Source organism: Hevea brasiliensis, chromosome 11 (assembly GCF_030052815.1).
Source record: "Hevea brasiliensis isolate MT/VB/25A 57/8 chromosome 11, ASM3005281v1, whole genome shotgun sequence".
Lineage (NCBI taxonomy): Eukaryota > Viridiplantae > Streptophyta > Magnoliopsida > Malpighiales > Euphorbiaceae > Hevea > Hevea brasiliensis.
In genome coordinates, this window is record NC_079503.1 from 92,876,964 (window position 1) to 92,892,657 (window position 15,694).

The 15,694-nt window shown below is 23.3% G+C and overlaps 1 long non-coding RNA gene across 1 annotated transcript; it reads right to left on the bottom strand.

Annotated features, from left to right (window-relative positions):
• Positions 1-7,039: 7,039 nt before the first annotated feature.
• On the bottom strand, positions 7,040-8,284 carry LOC131170467 (uncharacterized). The gene is made up of 2 exons (XR_009141203.1): positions 7,834-8,284; positions 7,040-7,238 (listed from the first exon to the last, which is right to left on the bottom strand). It is a non-coding gene; the product is annotated as an uncharacterized LOC131170467 (long non-coding RNA).
• Between the last annotated feature and the right edge of the window lie 7,410 nt (positions 8,285-15,694).

The window sequence follows — 15,694 nt, forward strand, 5'->3', positions numbered from 1 at the left end:
TAAAATTTAAAGAGTTAGTAAAAAATTTAGGGATATGAATATTTAGTTTGTTATGCAAAATTCTCTATAAATTCTTAATTTTTTTTCCCTAATATCTAAATTGAGATAATTGAAAGAAATAATTAATACTTAAAAATTTTGAGCTGATAATAAATTTATCAATATAAAAAATAAAAATTTTTATAATTTTTCAGAAACATTTTAATTTTAATCTTCATAAAAAAAATATATGTATTTCTATTATTCTTTGAAAATAATGTTAATCAATTCTTTCTTATTTTTATTTTTATAATAAAAAATATATATTTGTTTTCATATAATTATTTAAAATACCTGCCCCTAAATAAAATTTCTGGCTCCATAACATTTTGTTTAACATTTTAATTTCTTCTTTTTAGATCAATAACTATTTATAACATTTTAATTTTCTCTGTTTTTTACCAAAACCTTAACAGAGAAAATTAAATAAGTTAAATATTTAAATTTAAGATTAATTAATAATAATTAAAACTAATTTTATTTAGGTCCTTTTTAAAAGATTAATGATATTTTCGATTGAAAATTATAAATAAATGGATGAAATTATATATCTAAAAATAGCATGCAATTAATTTTGCACATATAGTACTTATTAGAAGTTATGTACCATTTTTTGCTAATTGATTTAATTATTTTCATTCAGTTAATTTTCTCTTACTTATTAAAAAATATATGTTAATTTCATCTACTACATAAGTAATCAAAGTTTCATCTTCATTGATTATCATTGATCAACCATAAATCGATTTAATAAAATATTTTTTTATTAAAATTTATCATTAATCAATCATCAATCGAAACATCAGTCCAAATTCAAATACTATATTATTATAAATATTAAAATTATAAAAACTAAATTATTATGAAAAAAATGTAATGAATTAAACTGTTATCATCTTTATTTCATTAGCAATAAATTTTAATAGAAAGGATATTCAATCAACAAAAATATTTTTTGTAGTTTTGATAGTTAGAGTGCTAAAAAAATAACTAAACTGAAAATTATATTTGTATTAAAAGAAAAATTAAATTATTTTTGTTAAATGACTTTCTTTTTTTTTTTTAAATAAGTTTTGTATTTTTGATAGTTAGAGTGCTTTAAAAAAAAAACCTAATAAAAAATATATTTTTTACTAAAAAAATTAAATTATTTTTTGAATGACTTGAAATTCTTTTTAAATTTTGATAGATTTATTAAAATCTGAAAAAAAAAAAATTATATGTGTATTACGTACTGATCACCACCATCAGCCACCAATTCCTCAAAATGCTTTGGCCCCGTCAAAACAATGGAAGAAAACTAATGCAAAATTTTGATCATCTGAAAGCGAAATTGGCAATCTCCACATTCAATGAACCTATGCGTTTGCTAATTTTCAAATGTTTGTTTATTTGAATAGGAAATTTCCTTGCGGAATTTGGCATTATTAGGAAGGTCTATATATGCTTATTAATTACGCAATGATAAGGATGAAATATGAGTGTTAAAAAACTTTATATAATATATACATATATATATTAATTAAACAAGAGTTGTTGGGTTACCTAAAAGTTCTCTCCTTTAGTGAGATTTTTTTTTTTTTTTTTTTTTACAGTTTTCGATTTCAGTTTTCTGTTCATGAGCATCCCTTGCCCGAATTGAAGGAGGGCTTCTCCCTTTCCTCCTTTGGTTAAGATTATGTATAGTTTTTTTAGCGTTTTGTTTAGATGATTTGTAGTTTTTGTGTTTTATGATGAGGTAATCGGAATATATCGGCACTGGACGGTTTAGTTTATGACTCATGGGTTTTTTTCTCAATCGGCTGTGTCACAACTCGATTTCACATACTAAATCTGCACTAAAATCTAAGTCGACAAAAAAAGCTCCGAGATCTATAACAAACCTTATTATTTTTAAATCTATAATTAGAATTAGAATTAAAATTAAGGTTCAACATATAAAAAAATAAAATAAAATATTATAAATTTATTTGAACTAACCTAAACCTATAACTATTAGAAAAATTAAAACTAGAGAAGTCTAGTTTAATTCTGATATCCATCATGCATAAATTACTCAATCTCCATTAATTAATATAATATATAAACACATTGATATCACAATAAAATTCTAATAGTTAAATAAATAGATAAATAAATAAAAATTATAAAAATTAATAATTAAAAAGTATCACAACTTACAAAAAAAAAATATAGATTAGATCTAAAAATAAATTTACTCTTTCTGTAATCTGTATTTTTACATTAAGAGTTTAAATATTAATTATAAATGTAATTTTTAATAATTTTATGATAATAATTAAATAATATAAATAAATAAATAAATAATTTTCTAATGAATGCAATATTGTACTGACTAAGGTTTTTTAAAATTATATTTATATAATATTAATTTTATGTCATAAATTATCAATATTATATAAAAATATGTATATCATATTAAAAAGGTATAACATTATATAAAACATATAAAATCTTATATTCTTAATGTAAAATTAATAATAAAAACTTTTAAAATATTAATAATAAATAAATATATTTAATAAGCTCTCGCCGTTACGTTAGAAAACTGATAAAAAAAAGAATGTTATCTACGAACACCACCGACCAACTGCAACATCCATGTGTACGTGCGGCTGACTTTGTCCGGAATATTTTCAGCAAACATTGTTTAATAGAATTTTTTATTTAATTTAATTTAAAAATTTTAATTTAAGTTAAATTTAAACTAAAAACAAAGAAAGTCAATAAATTGAGTTTTTTATTTTTAATTAAAATCAATAAATTAAAAAATTTAATTATAAAATTAATAAAATTAATTTTTTTATTTTTTTATTTAAATTAAAAAATTAAAAAGTTTAATTCATAAATTTTTATTTTTAATTAAATTAAATTTAAATTAAAACTTTTAAATTAATTTAAAAAAATAAAAAATAACTAAATTAAACTTTTTTAAATAAATACAATGATTAAATTGTTTTCATAATATTATTTCTCCAGTTGATGGCTTATTATCCATCTGCGAGCAAATCGGCAGCAGGAGAAATTATTGGGGTATTTTATAAAATCGTGAATTAATAATATTTTAATATATAATAAATGGTAAATTTTATAAATTTCTTTTTTATTTTTATAATTTAATAATTTATTTTTAATAAATCAATATTCCCTTAATAATAATTAAAATTTAAATTACTTTATTTATTTTTCATTCTTTTATTACTCGATTATTTTATATAAAATCACCTGTTGGGTTTATCTAATCAAGAAAGGCGTGGAAGTCAAAAACATGAAAACACATTACACCAATGTATTTATTGAAAAAATCCAATTAAGTTTATTTTCAATTTTTTATCTAATTTAATAAAAAAAATTTCAATTTAAATTAAATTTAACCTAAAAATTAAAAATAATAAATAAAATAAACTTTTTAATTTTGAGATTAAATCAAAAAATTAAAAAATTTATTCTCAAAATCAAATAATTAAATATCTTGATTTTTTATTTAAATAAAAAAAATTAGTCCATAAATTTTAAATTTTAAATTAAATTAAACTCAAAATAAAAATTTTAAATTAAATTAAATAAAAAATTAAAAATAAATTAAATTGAAATTTGGAGGCTAAATTAAGCATTTTTGTTATCCAAAATGATCAAATCAAATAGACTGCACTTGCTTACTGATGTTGCCACACCAATCGCCCTGGCCCCACCCCACGCGTAGACGTCTCGATTGTTAATTCCACAACCTTTGTTTTTAGATATAAGACTTAAATACCCCTTATAGGATTTCAATTTCATAGTCAAATATATGAATTTCATTTTATTATTTCCAATAAATTTAATAAATAAATGAATAATCACTTATATCAATTGATAAATTGAAACCAATCGTTACAGAGAAGGAAGAAAAGCTAAGAGAACTAATTTATAATTTTGCGTTTTAGTTATAAGTGCTTAAAGTATTTTTTTTTCTCAAATTATCCCTTTAATTTTTTTAAAAAAATTAATTAAATTATTTAAATTTTAAAAATATATAAAAAATCTTTTTACTATTTTAGGGATATATAAATATTTTAATTTTTAAAAATAAATAAAAAAAAGACTTAATTGTAATTTATTTTTAATATAAATTTAGTTACGTGCCCTTTATCAATAATTTTTTGTTTTTAATTTATAACATCTTAATATGTATATATTACATTTTAAAATAGATTGATAAGTTATTCTTTATCGAATAATTTAAGAAATTTATATATAAATTCATTATTTTTATTATAGTTTTTATAAAAAAAAAATTTAAATTATTTAGAAATGATTAATTTATTAATCTGCTCTAAAATATAGTAAATATTTATTGAGATATTACAAATCAGATATACATAATTATTGACAATAAATCTTATACTAAATCTTCGTACATAATTTTGATTGAATTTATATTGAAAGTAAATTATTATTAAATATTTTTTTATTTATTTTTAAAAGTTAAAAAGCTTAGTTTGATTTATTTTAAAATAAATTAAAAATTTATTTAATCTTTTTAAAAATTGATGAATTTAATAAATAAAAAATATTTTAAAAAATTATGTAACTATTTAACCTAATTTAAATATTTAAATAAGTATTTTACCTTATTTAAAATATTAAAATGATCAAAATGATGTCGGTTGGGTTTATTTCAAATAAAAATTTATATATTATTTAATTATTTAAATTAAATATTAAAAATTCTGAAATTAAATTTAAAATTTTTAAAATTAAATTACTTAAAATATTTAATATTTTCGAGAAATTATATATATATATATATAGAGAGAGAGAGAGAGAGAGAGAGAGAGAGAGAGAGAGAGAGAGAGAATTGCTTGGACTAGAGGCATCATGGCAGGAATGGAGCATAGACTTGAAAAGCATACCAACAGGAGAGAAGCTTCAACAGGCAAGATATAGGCTCGAGACACGTGCTTAGTGCTAATCACAACCTTGTTTGATCCAATGAGAGGGAGAGAAAGAGGTTTTTTTTATTTATTTTTTTTTTATACAAAAGGGAGAGAGAAGTTTTGAGGGACATAATAGTGTGAACTGAGAAGGAACCGAGCAACCGAGTAGACATGAGGCAAAACGGGCATTGGTGAACGTAATGCAAACCCCTTATTCTTTTATATATATATATATATATATATATATATATATATATATATATTAAACTTTTTTATTAAAAATAAAAATTAATTGAGATAAAAAAAAATCATATTATTCATTTAGAAGTTTATTTATTTTTAAAATTTTACTCTAATTTTTTAATAATGAAGTTTGTCAACACAAAATGATATAATTTTACTTGTGATAAATTGATAAATGATTTTGAGCTACCTAAGTAGATATATGTATTTTGTAACATTAATAATAATGTATTTTTTTAATAATTTTTAAGGTATTAAATTTTGTTGAGTCTAATTATTTATTATAATTTTTTTTTTACTTTTTTATAATATTTTATTATTTATTTATATATATTGACTTCGAAAATAAATTTCTACATCTGCCACCAGGCATTGCGACCACTGCGAGCAAATCAATGGAGAAGATTAATGAGAATGGACATGTAATATAATCTAAGGTAGGAAAAGATGCTATAGAGCTAAGGATAGGCCAAAGATGTTATGCCGCAAGCACAGTTGAGGATTAGCATAGACAATAATGCAATAGAAAGAACTACAAGAATTATCAAAATCTTTTTTCTTCTTGAATACTAGAATCTCGAAGAAATATAATTTTGTATATTCTAAATAATTTTCAATCTCAAAATGTCATAGTTTCAAAATACAATCCATTATAATTTACATTCATCCAAACACTCTCCATAAGAGTTTAATATGTACAAAGTATTACAAACCTTAAAGTTTTAGAATATATAAAATTACATAACAAAATGTCAAAATACAACTAATAGTCATTACACAAAATTCTAAGTCCTACCATGTCTGCAGTGTAGTGCAGATGACTCAAACTCCCTGTAGATCGATGTCTCATCCGATCGTAGGACTAGAATTAATGATTTAATTCTTGTGTTTTAATAAATATATTAGCTATGTTGAAGTGAATTAATTTCTCAAGTTAAAAGGTATTTAATAAGACTTTACATATGAATTTCAATCATTTTTATTTTAGCCTTAAAATATAACAAAGACAGAAAGAGAATTTTCACTTATTTATTTATAAACTAGCAAAATATTCATTTTATGTACTGTAATGTGTGTGTATATATATATATATATATTACTGTATATAACGTAGGTATTCTATTAGTGTATACATAAAAATTGTTGTTGAGAGTGAATTGTAAAATTCCTGTTTAGTCTGTCTTAATAAAAGTTTACTTAAGTCCATTTTAGTTTAAAGCTTCTTAAATCTTTCCACCCAATTTTCAACGAAAGCTGCAACAGAAGCAACACTTCTTTCAGTGACGTGTAGGGATCCTGCTTCGACATGCTAACCAGATAAACAAGTGGGGCAAGTGGGGTGACTTAAAACGCTTCACATTTACTGAATTCAATTCACTGCAGTGCTAGCCAGAGATCAAATGGCTTCACATTTACTTAATCTAGAAGAAATCAGTCAAACTAAATGGTCAAATGGCTTTGCATAATTATCTTATGTTATATTTGGTTGTGTTACCAAACCAATGCCTCTTCACAGTTAGGGGAGGATCTAAAAAGATTCTTTCTAAAATTTAATACGAAATTTATAAAAATTATTTTATTATTATTATTTATAGTTATTCAATTTTATATTGAGAAAATTTTTTATTTAAAATGATTTTAAAAATAAATAAAATTTTATATAGGCCAAATCTCCCATTGTTCATAATCATTTCTAATTAATCAATACTTTGAAACGTTCTCTTATATGTTTAAAAATTATTATAATTGATGCAACCCAGAGAATCAAACCAAACATTCTACTGCACAAATAATAATGATAATATTAATAATAATAATAGATACAAAGTGGCTGCTGGTGTCCTGTAATTATACATAAAGAAAACATATTTTTCAAGAAAATAAACATATTCAGATAATTACAATAATAATCTGTGCTCGCACGCATTGTAGATAAGCCATCATCATTCCGCAAAGATTTCCGCCACGTGCTTCAAAAGTTCAAATTTATTCTTAGTTTGCTGAAATTGACCTTAACTGTCAAATGAGCACCAAAAGAAAAACAATTAATTATGTAATATAATTGCATGAAAACGATAAGCACAAGAATCTTTTTGAAGATGTGCCTGTGTTTGAAATTTTGTTAGAGAGAAAAGAAAATAAAAAAAAAATAAATAAAAATATTATAATTTTTTTTTTCTTTTTATTTAACTATTAGCGAAAAAAATAAGAAAGAAAATAATTTTTTAAATAATAAAATATTTATTTTATTTTTTATTTAAAATTAAAATAAATAATTATAAAAATAAAAAATAATTTTATTTATCTGTCATTGACTTTTTTCTTTAAAATAAAAAGAAAATAAATAATAATATTTATTTATTATTTTTCATCTTTATTTTTTTATTCTCCTAATTTTTTTATTCTCAAACAAAAAAAAATATTTTTTAAATTTTTTCTAATAATTTTTTTTCTCTAAACCTAGTCTAAAACGATAAAAGAAAGGCAGTTTTGAATAGAATTTCTTAAATTTTGGATAAATTATTAAAAGAAAAAGAATCGAATCCAACTTTTCAAATCCCGAAAATAAAACTATAAAAAAATAAAAAATAAAAGAAAGGCAGAGATCTACCTGAAAAAACGAAAGCACATAGTTGCCCTTAAATGAAACATCGCTATTCACTAGCCCGTGCCATTACGGGGTGAAGGGTGAGGTGGAGCGTCGGTCAAAAGTCTTCTCATGGTCATGAACCACCTTCTACCTTGCTCAGTATTCCTTCGGTATGAGCCGTCGCCGGAAACAAAGCCGCCGCCAGCAACAACGACGCTTCTGTTGCCCCATCGCCGTTCAAATCCCGCGGCGACGCTGCCGTGGAGGTTGTTCGTCAGATCGCTGGGTTGGGTGAAGACGGATTGAGATGGATAAGGTCGTATAGCAAAGGATCCAGCTGGAATAGTAGCAATAATAAGCAAAAGAGGCAGAAGATTAGCAGAAACAATAAGCCAGAGAGTTAAGGGAAAGGCGGTGGCCATGGTCGGCTAATCGACTCTAGAAAAGGGTGATAGTGAGGGAGAGAAGAAGGATACTTTCACAGGCAAGAGAAAAGAATGGTCTGGGCGTTTTTATAACAATCAGAGTGATAATTACACTCCCAGAAATTATATGCGCACTCCACAATAACTTTTTAGCCCCTTCCCTTCATTCCTATTTTTATTTTTTTAATAGGCTCCATGCAGCAATTATTAATTTCAGCCAGGTACAGGCCAATCTTTAAGCAATTAATCCCTTACACTATTAAAAAAATTATATAAATTTTTCAAATTTTTAAAAATAAATTAAATAAGATTTTTTAATAAATAAATCTTTTAACTTTTAAAATATATTAAAAAAATAAATTATAATTTAATTTTAATATAAATTCAACAAAGTTTGTACACAAAAATTTTTTAAGATCCCATCAATAATTTTTGTACATGATTTTCAATATCTATAGATATCTACTGTGTTCTTAGAACAAAGGACTTAATTTTTTTATTAAAAAAAATATTTTTTATTAAAAAAATATTTTTTATTGATTTATTTTTTAAATTTATTTTTAAAAAAAATTATATTACGTACAATAAATGAAACCTTGTATCTCTTTTTATTTGGCTAATAGCGCAGTAGAATGCGTAAATCTTTTTTCTAATAGGAAAATTTAAAAATTATTAAATTTGACTTATCTATGGGATCAAATAGTAGCCACAAATAATCTCAGAGTAATATATATATATATATATATATATATATATATATATGCAAAAGACTTATGATAAATTTGTTTATAAAAAAACTAGTAATAGATTTTTTATTTCAAATTTGTATTTTAATTTTAGTTAGTAAAATATATTTTCTTTAAAAAAAGATCTTAGAATAAAATAAAAAGAGAATTATCATTGTTCAGTTTGTCGATTTCAAAATTTTAAGATAAAAATTTAATTAAATTAAATTAAGTTTAAACTATGTTGATAAGAACACTGATAAATAAAGATCATGAATGACGTCATCCGGAAACCGCCTTATTACATTCACACACACAGATGATGCGTGCCTTTTGTAAACACGAAAGGATATGTTAATCCAATTAATATATTTAAATTTTTATTTTTATAATCTAATTTTAAATTATATTATTAATATTAAAATATATAATTAATAGATTTTATAATAATATAAAATATGAAAAAAATTTAAGGAACATTAAATAATATATATATATTCTTACTAATTATACATCAATATTTTTTTAAGCAAAATATTTTTTACCAATTATAATAATTAATAAATTTTAAAGTTTTACTTTTAATTTTATTTTTAATTAAATTATCAATTCCTCTAAAATCAACAAAATGTGATGCTGACATTATTAAAAATTTATTCATTAATCTTATAAAATTAATGTATAACATTCAATCAACATATTAAAAAGTTGTAAAAAAATATCCATAACAAAAAAAAAATATATAATAATAATAATAATAATAATAATAATAATAATAATAATAATAGAGTTTAGATCGAATGAGAATGTTGATGTTTGGGTAAGGTGATGGGGACATTTATAGTATTAAAATATCAAGTTCTCTTTTTTCTTAAATCATGCACTACCTGGTTCTGTTTCGTCAAATAAATCATTCGCATGATTGAGGGCTTTTATGTGTGTAGATAGATTGGGCAGCAGGCCGCAGACAAATCCTCCACTTTCTGGAGACATCTATACTATTCTAGTATCAGATTTAATGCACTGTCTTTTTCTTAAAATCATGCACTGCCTTTTTCTGTTTAGTCAAATAAATTTATAAAAATTATAAATTTATAAAAATTATAGTTGAATAATAAAAGCTGTAAAAACTATAACTAATTAAATTTATAATTTTTTTTTATATAAAACTAATAAAGAATTGTAGGATTTCTTTTATTTCTAGATTTGAATCATATTGCTCATTTAATAAAATAATATGGATGCAGGGTGCAGACAAAAGATGACATCATCCGTGTAAAAGACAAAAAGTGTATGCAAGGTCGGCCTACCCCTTTCTTTCAAAGATAATAATTCAGAGAGAGGGCGACTCATTCATGCACATGGCCACTTGGCATGACCCTTTCACCCGTTTGGATGGTGAGAGTTCAATTTTGGAGAGAAAATAATAAAAAATTATGTATTAAAATATGTAAAATTAAGTATAAAAATAAGCTTAAATATACTCTTTAAACTTTTTTAGACGTTAAAATAAGACTATTTTAAACTTTGTTTTTTAAATTAACTGTAAACTTTTGATTAATTAAGTTGAAAATAATTCTCTTTTAATAAAATATTATATTTTCAATAATAAATAAAAAAATGGTAAAAGATTATTTTAAATCATTGAAAAATAAACAATAATCACTTATGTCTTGATCAAAATAAGTGAGCCATTTAAACCCTCAAACTTTTTAAAATAATCACTTAAATCTTTAAAAAATAGGTCAATAATCACTTAAGTCTTGATTAGCTTAATCAAACCAAGTGAGCCAAATAGGCAAACAATCACGTAAGCATTAATCAAACCAAGTGAGTCTCTTTAGCACTCAAACTTTTTATAATTATCATTTAAATTCTTAAACTTTTAAAAATAACTCAAAAAAGTGTTAAGTCTCTATTAAAAAAACTAAAACAAATGGACATTTAAACATTTAGAAATAGCTTAATAGTCATTTAAGTCACAATGAATAAATAAATTTAATTTAAAAATTTTAATAATTATGTCTACAAATAAATTATGTTAATTAATGTTGTTAATAAATAAAATAATTTTATAAAATTTATAAAATAAATACAATATTATTAAAAAGTTATAAATATCTAAATTTATTAAAAATGCATAAAAGATCTTTGAATTCAATCAAACACTAAAAAGAATTTAGCTTTTTCTTTCTTTTCTTATCAATCAAACACAAAACTTTCACTTCTTAAAAAAAAATTAAAAACCATTAGAAAATATATGAATATTGTTCTATATGTAAAATAAATAAATAATAAAAGCTGTAAAAATATAAAAATTATAAATAATTAAATCCATAAAAATAATATTTTCGTGATAAAGCTAATAAAAAAATTATAAGAGATAATTTTAGATTTCTTTATTTCTCAATTATAGTTTGAATCTCAACAAACTTAAATTTTCAATATAGTCTGATAAAGCGCCCTTATAGTTATATTATTGAAAATTGGAAATTCCAAATTTGAATTTAATGCTAAAAACGGGGGGTTTTAATTGGTTTGATCCAACGAATTAATGTTTTGGTATTAGGAATATGATTTTGATTATATATATACATATATATATATATATATATATATATATATATATATATATATATATATTGAAAAGTCTCTTAATTTTAATAAAAAGAAAACAAATCATTTGTTGTAATAAAATTCTAATATAATAAATAATTAGACTTATATTTATTAATTTATTATTTTTAATAATATTATTTACGGGTCAACGGGTTAAACAAATTGACGGATTAAAATGAGTTGGCATATTAAAATAGGTAGATGCGTCGTGAGTTGACATGTGACACTAATAAAAAAACGTGTTATAAACGTGTCAAGTTGAGTTAGTAGGTTAACCTATAATACGACACAATTATTAGTGTGTTATAAACAGGTCGACACAATTTTAACATGAACACGATTAAGCTCAACTCAAACTCTCTATTTTCATGTCGTGTTCATGAATCGTATCTAAAATTGCCACATCTAATTTTCAATTTATTATTCTATTTCAATAACTCATCTAGCCTTAGGCTAAGATTTATGTGAGCATGCATTAGTTGAATTTACTGGTCAATAATTTTGAATTTTAATTTAATTTGAGTGAAAAATTTACACTATTTAAAATATTTGAGTTGAGTTTTATGTGAAATTTAACTTGACTGAATTTGTTCCATAATTTTGAATTTTAATTTTATTTATTTGAGTCAAAACTTAGACTACTCAAAATATTAGAGTTGAACTTGCTGAATTTGTTCAATAATTTTGGCTGAAAATGTTGCGTCTAATTCACTATCCTTTAATTTCTTTTCTTTGAATTTTTCACCTCTCTTCAACTTATGCATACATTGAAACCATTTACACCTTCCTATTAATGATTCCAATTCTTCTAGAGATCACACACTTCATCAACTTACTTTGAAAGATGCAACTAAGAAGCAAAAATATTTGAATAAAAATATGCATGTATGTATTTAGTGCCAAATGAGAAAATTAAATATATTTTAGGCTCCATTTGTTTCGCTGAAATATATATATATATATATATATATATATATATATATATATATATATATATATATATATATATATATATTTTACATTTTCTAGTATTTACAGCATTCAAAAAAATAAATTGATAAAAAATATTTTTTATCAAAAAAAATTAATTATTTTTTAAGGAAAGTGACTTTTTTTAAAAGAGAAAGTTATTTTTTGGATTTTAATAATTTTATTAAAATATAAAAATATTCAATACATAATATAAATATATACCATTAATTTAAAATTATAATCAAATAATGAAAAATATTTTTATAGAAAATATTTTTATAGAAAATATTTTATTAGAAAATAATTTTCATGAAAAAAATAACTGTTACTTATTTTAAAATCATAATAACATATTTTAATTACTATTTTAATATATCTAATTATGAAGGCAAAACTATATATCATCGCTTAAAACTACTCACATTACAGATTCTTTAATACTTCATATTTATAAAACAATTTTTTTTTAACCGAAATGAAAAACATGACTAGTTCAACATGATAATTTATGACTTGGGCAATGAAAAAATACTATATTTGTCTAGTCTGTCTTAATTTAGAAGATATATCATTTGCTTATAGTAGATTCATATTTGAATTTTAAAAATAATATTATATTAAAAAATTTAATTTATGAAAATATATTATAGTATTTTATTTATATAGAAAAAGAAATCTAAACAAATACAAATATATTACCATTTATTTGAGTACAAAAAGAAAATACTGTTCCCCCCCCCCCCCCACCCCTTTTCTTTCTACTCTTCCTTTTTTGTCTTTTTTTTTTCTTTTATATTTTTAAATTTTTAATTGAATTCTTTAACACCCCCTTTGATATAAATCTGTTACAAGAAAAGAATTCTATTATATTAATAGTATTCAATTTATTTCTATTGGCAACAAAATTTATTTGGAATAAATTTATTTTGGTTAGGTCTCCCTTTGTAGAGTGTAGTACCCCCTCTTTAGATGGGTTTTTTGGTTGTTTGCTTTAGATATGGTTCTGCGTGTTGGTCCTTTTGTTCAGATCGGATGTCAATGGCGCAGTTTGTCTTTCTTGCTTATGGTGGTGCTATGTTAGTGGATGGATTCCAGGATACTCTCTGTTCGGTTGGCATCTCAAGGATAGATTGGGTGCCATTTCACGTGATCCTAGTGAGTGATCCTGTGGGCGATATGAGATTGAAAAGTTAGAACTCTGCCAAGCCTCTTCCAGTTTGCCGAATCTTCCATGATCCTTGTCCTTTAACATCACTGTGTCTCTGGTTTCTTGTTTTGCCTATGATCTGTTTGCTGATTTATTGGGGATCTCTGCGTAGATTGAGGATTGTTGAGACAGTGGGTGTAGAATAGGCTTTGAGGCGTGATGAATCACTATCTTTAAGGTATTAATTGCCTCCACTAGATTGCTGCAAGGTTATGGCAATATACCTCCAGGATACAACAAAGTTCAAATCGCAGACAAAGAACTCTCAAGATTTCCCTTAAGAACTCTTTATATGAACTGAATTTAGAGAGATTATAAGAAAAGAAGAAGAAGTAGAAATAGTATATCTGGATTGAAAAAACTCATCCATATTTATAAAGAATGAAAAGTCATGGCACCTTTACTAGATAGACACATCTGTCTATCTCCAATAGATACAACTGTTTATGTAATAGACATGTCTGTTTATTAAAAGATACCTATATAAATAGTTGTGACTATTTGTATAGAATAGACATGTCTGTTTATTAACAGATACCTATACAATTGTTTTGTTTGTATAGAATTGATATGTCTGTTCATTAATGACACATCTACTTGTTAAGTGCCATAATAGAATAATATATATTGAATTATATATATATAATTCTATACATATTTCACTCTTGCCATTCCTTCACTTTCTTATATTTTAACAATATAGAAATTCTTTTTCTCTATACTATCTAACATACAAGCTATTTATAACAAGGATGGTAGAGTTTTTCTTTGCTACTTTTTCTTCGATTTGGTGGAGTCCTCTTTAGTGTGTTTCCCGGAAAGGTTGATGTATGCAATAGCCAGTAGCAAATATATCATTAAAATACTTTTATCTCGCTTTATTTGTCTTTTTAGAAAGTTAAGTAAGCATTAATATATTATTCATTTTAACTTTACTATTTTTTTTTATCACAATTCTTAATTTTAATTAAATACAAAAGTATTTTAATCAATTATTACTATTTTTTCTTTTATAAACTTGAGGTCATCAAATTATTTTTTTAATCCTGGTGTAAAAGCTTTAAATGAATAATTTTCTATACTTAATGATTAAATGAATTTTAATGACTCCGTATTTGCATTTATTAAAAAAAAATTGAACAAAAAGTAAGTCTATCTTTACAGAACGAAAGGGAGTAATACTTTTAATTTTCATATTAATTCAGAAAATCCATAAACTAAATCAATGAAAAGATTCAAGCATAAATATGCAAAAGGAAGACTATAAAAGCATCGGGTACGTTGCAAAATTTGCCACTCACTTTGCTCCGCCTCATCAATCCTATCCTTAAAAAAATAAATAAAAAAACAAGAAGCACATGCAGCTTTGATTTTTATGTCAAGTAGTAGTCTGCGTTAAAGTATTGATGTTTGGCATTAATAATGTTCGCGATCGACATTAGCCATGCACTAATGCTACATGCTCTAATCAAAAGCCTTGCTTTTAGGCTGAAAGATTGGCAGCCAGTATTTAAATCTAATATCAGAAATCGTCAGGCGTCACCAATCATCAGCAAATTAAATTCATCTCAAAACAATATATAAAGAAAAAGATGCATACCCGCAGATTTGTGGGTCAATAATGTGACAAATTGGTGAACTCATCCCTACTTTTTGTCTCTCATCTTTGGCTAAGTCCTCCAATAAATGGCCACTTGGACGATAAAAATAAAAAAAGCTACCATTTTTTTGTACATGATATCATGCAAAATAGTGAAGTTTTGACATTCATATCACGGAACAACACTAATTCGTTATCTCTCTTTAATTTTTCAATCATGGACGTCGCCAATCACACAATTATATGCATGACTTCCTCTGATCTGATCTCCCATGGTTTAGAGACGTCATAAAGCAATTTTCTTTTTCAAGTATCCAATTATCATTTCAAAGGT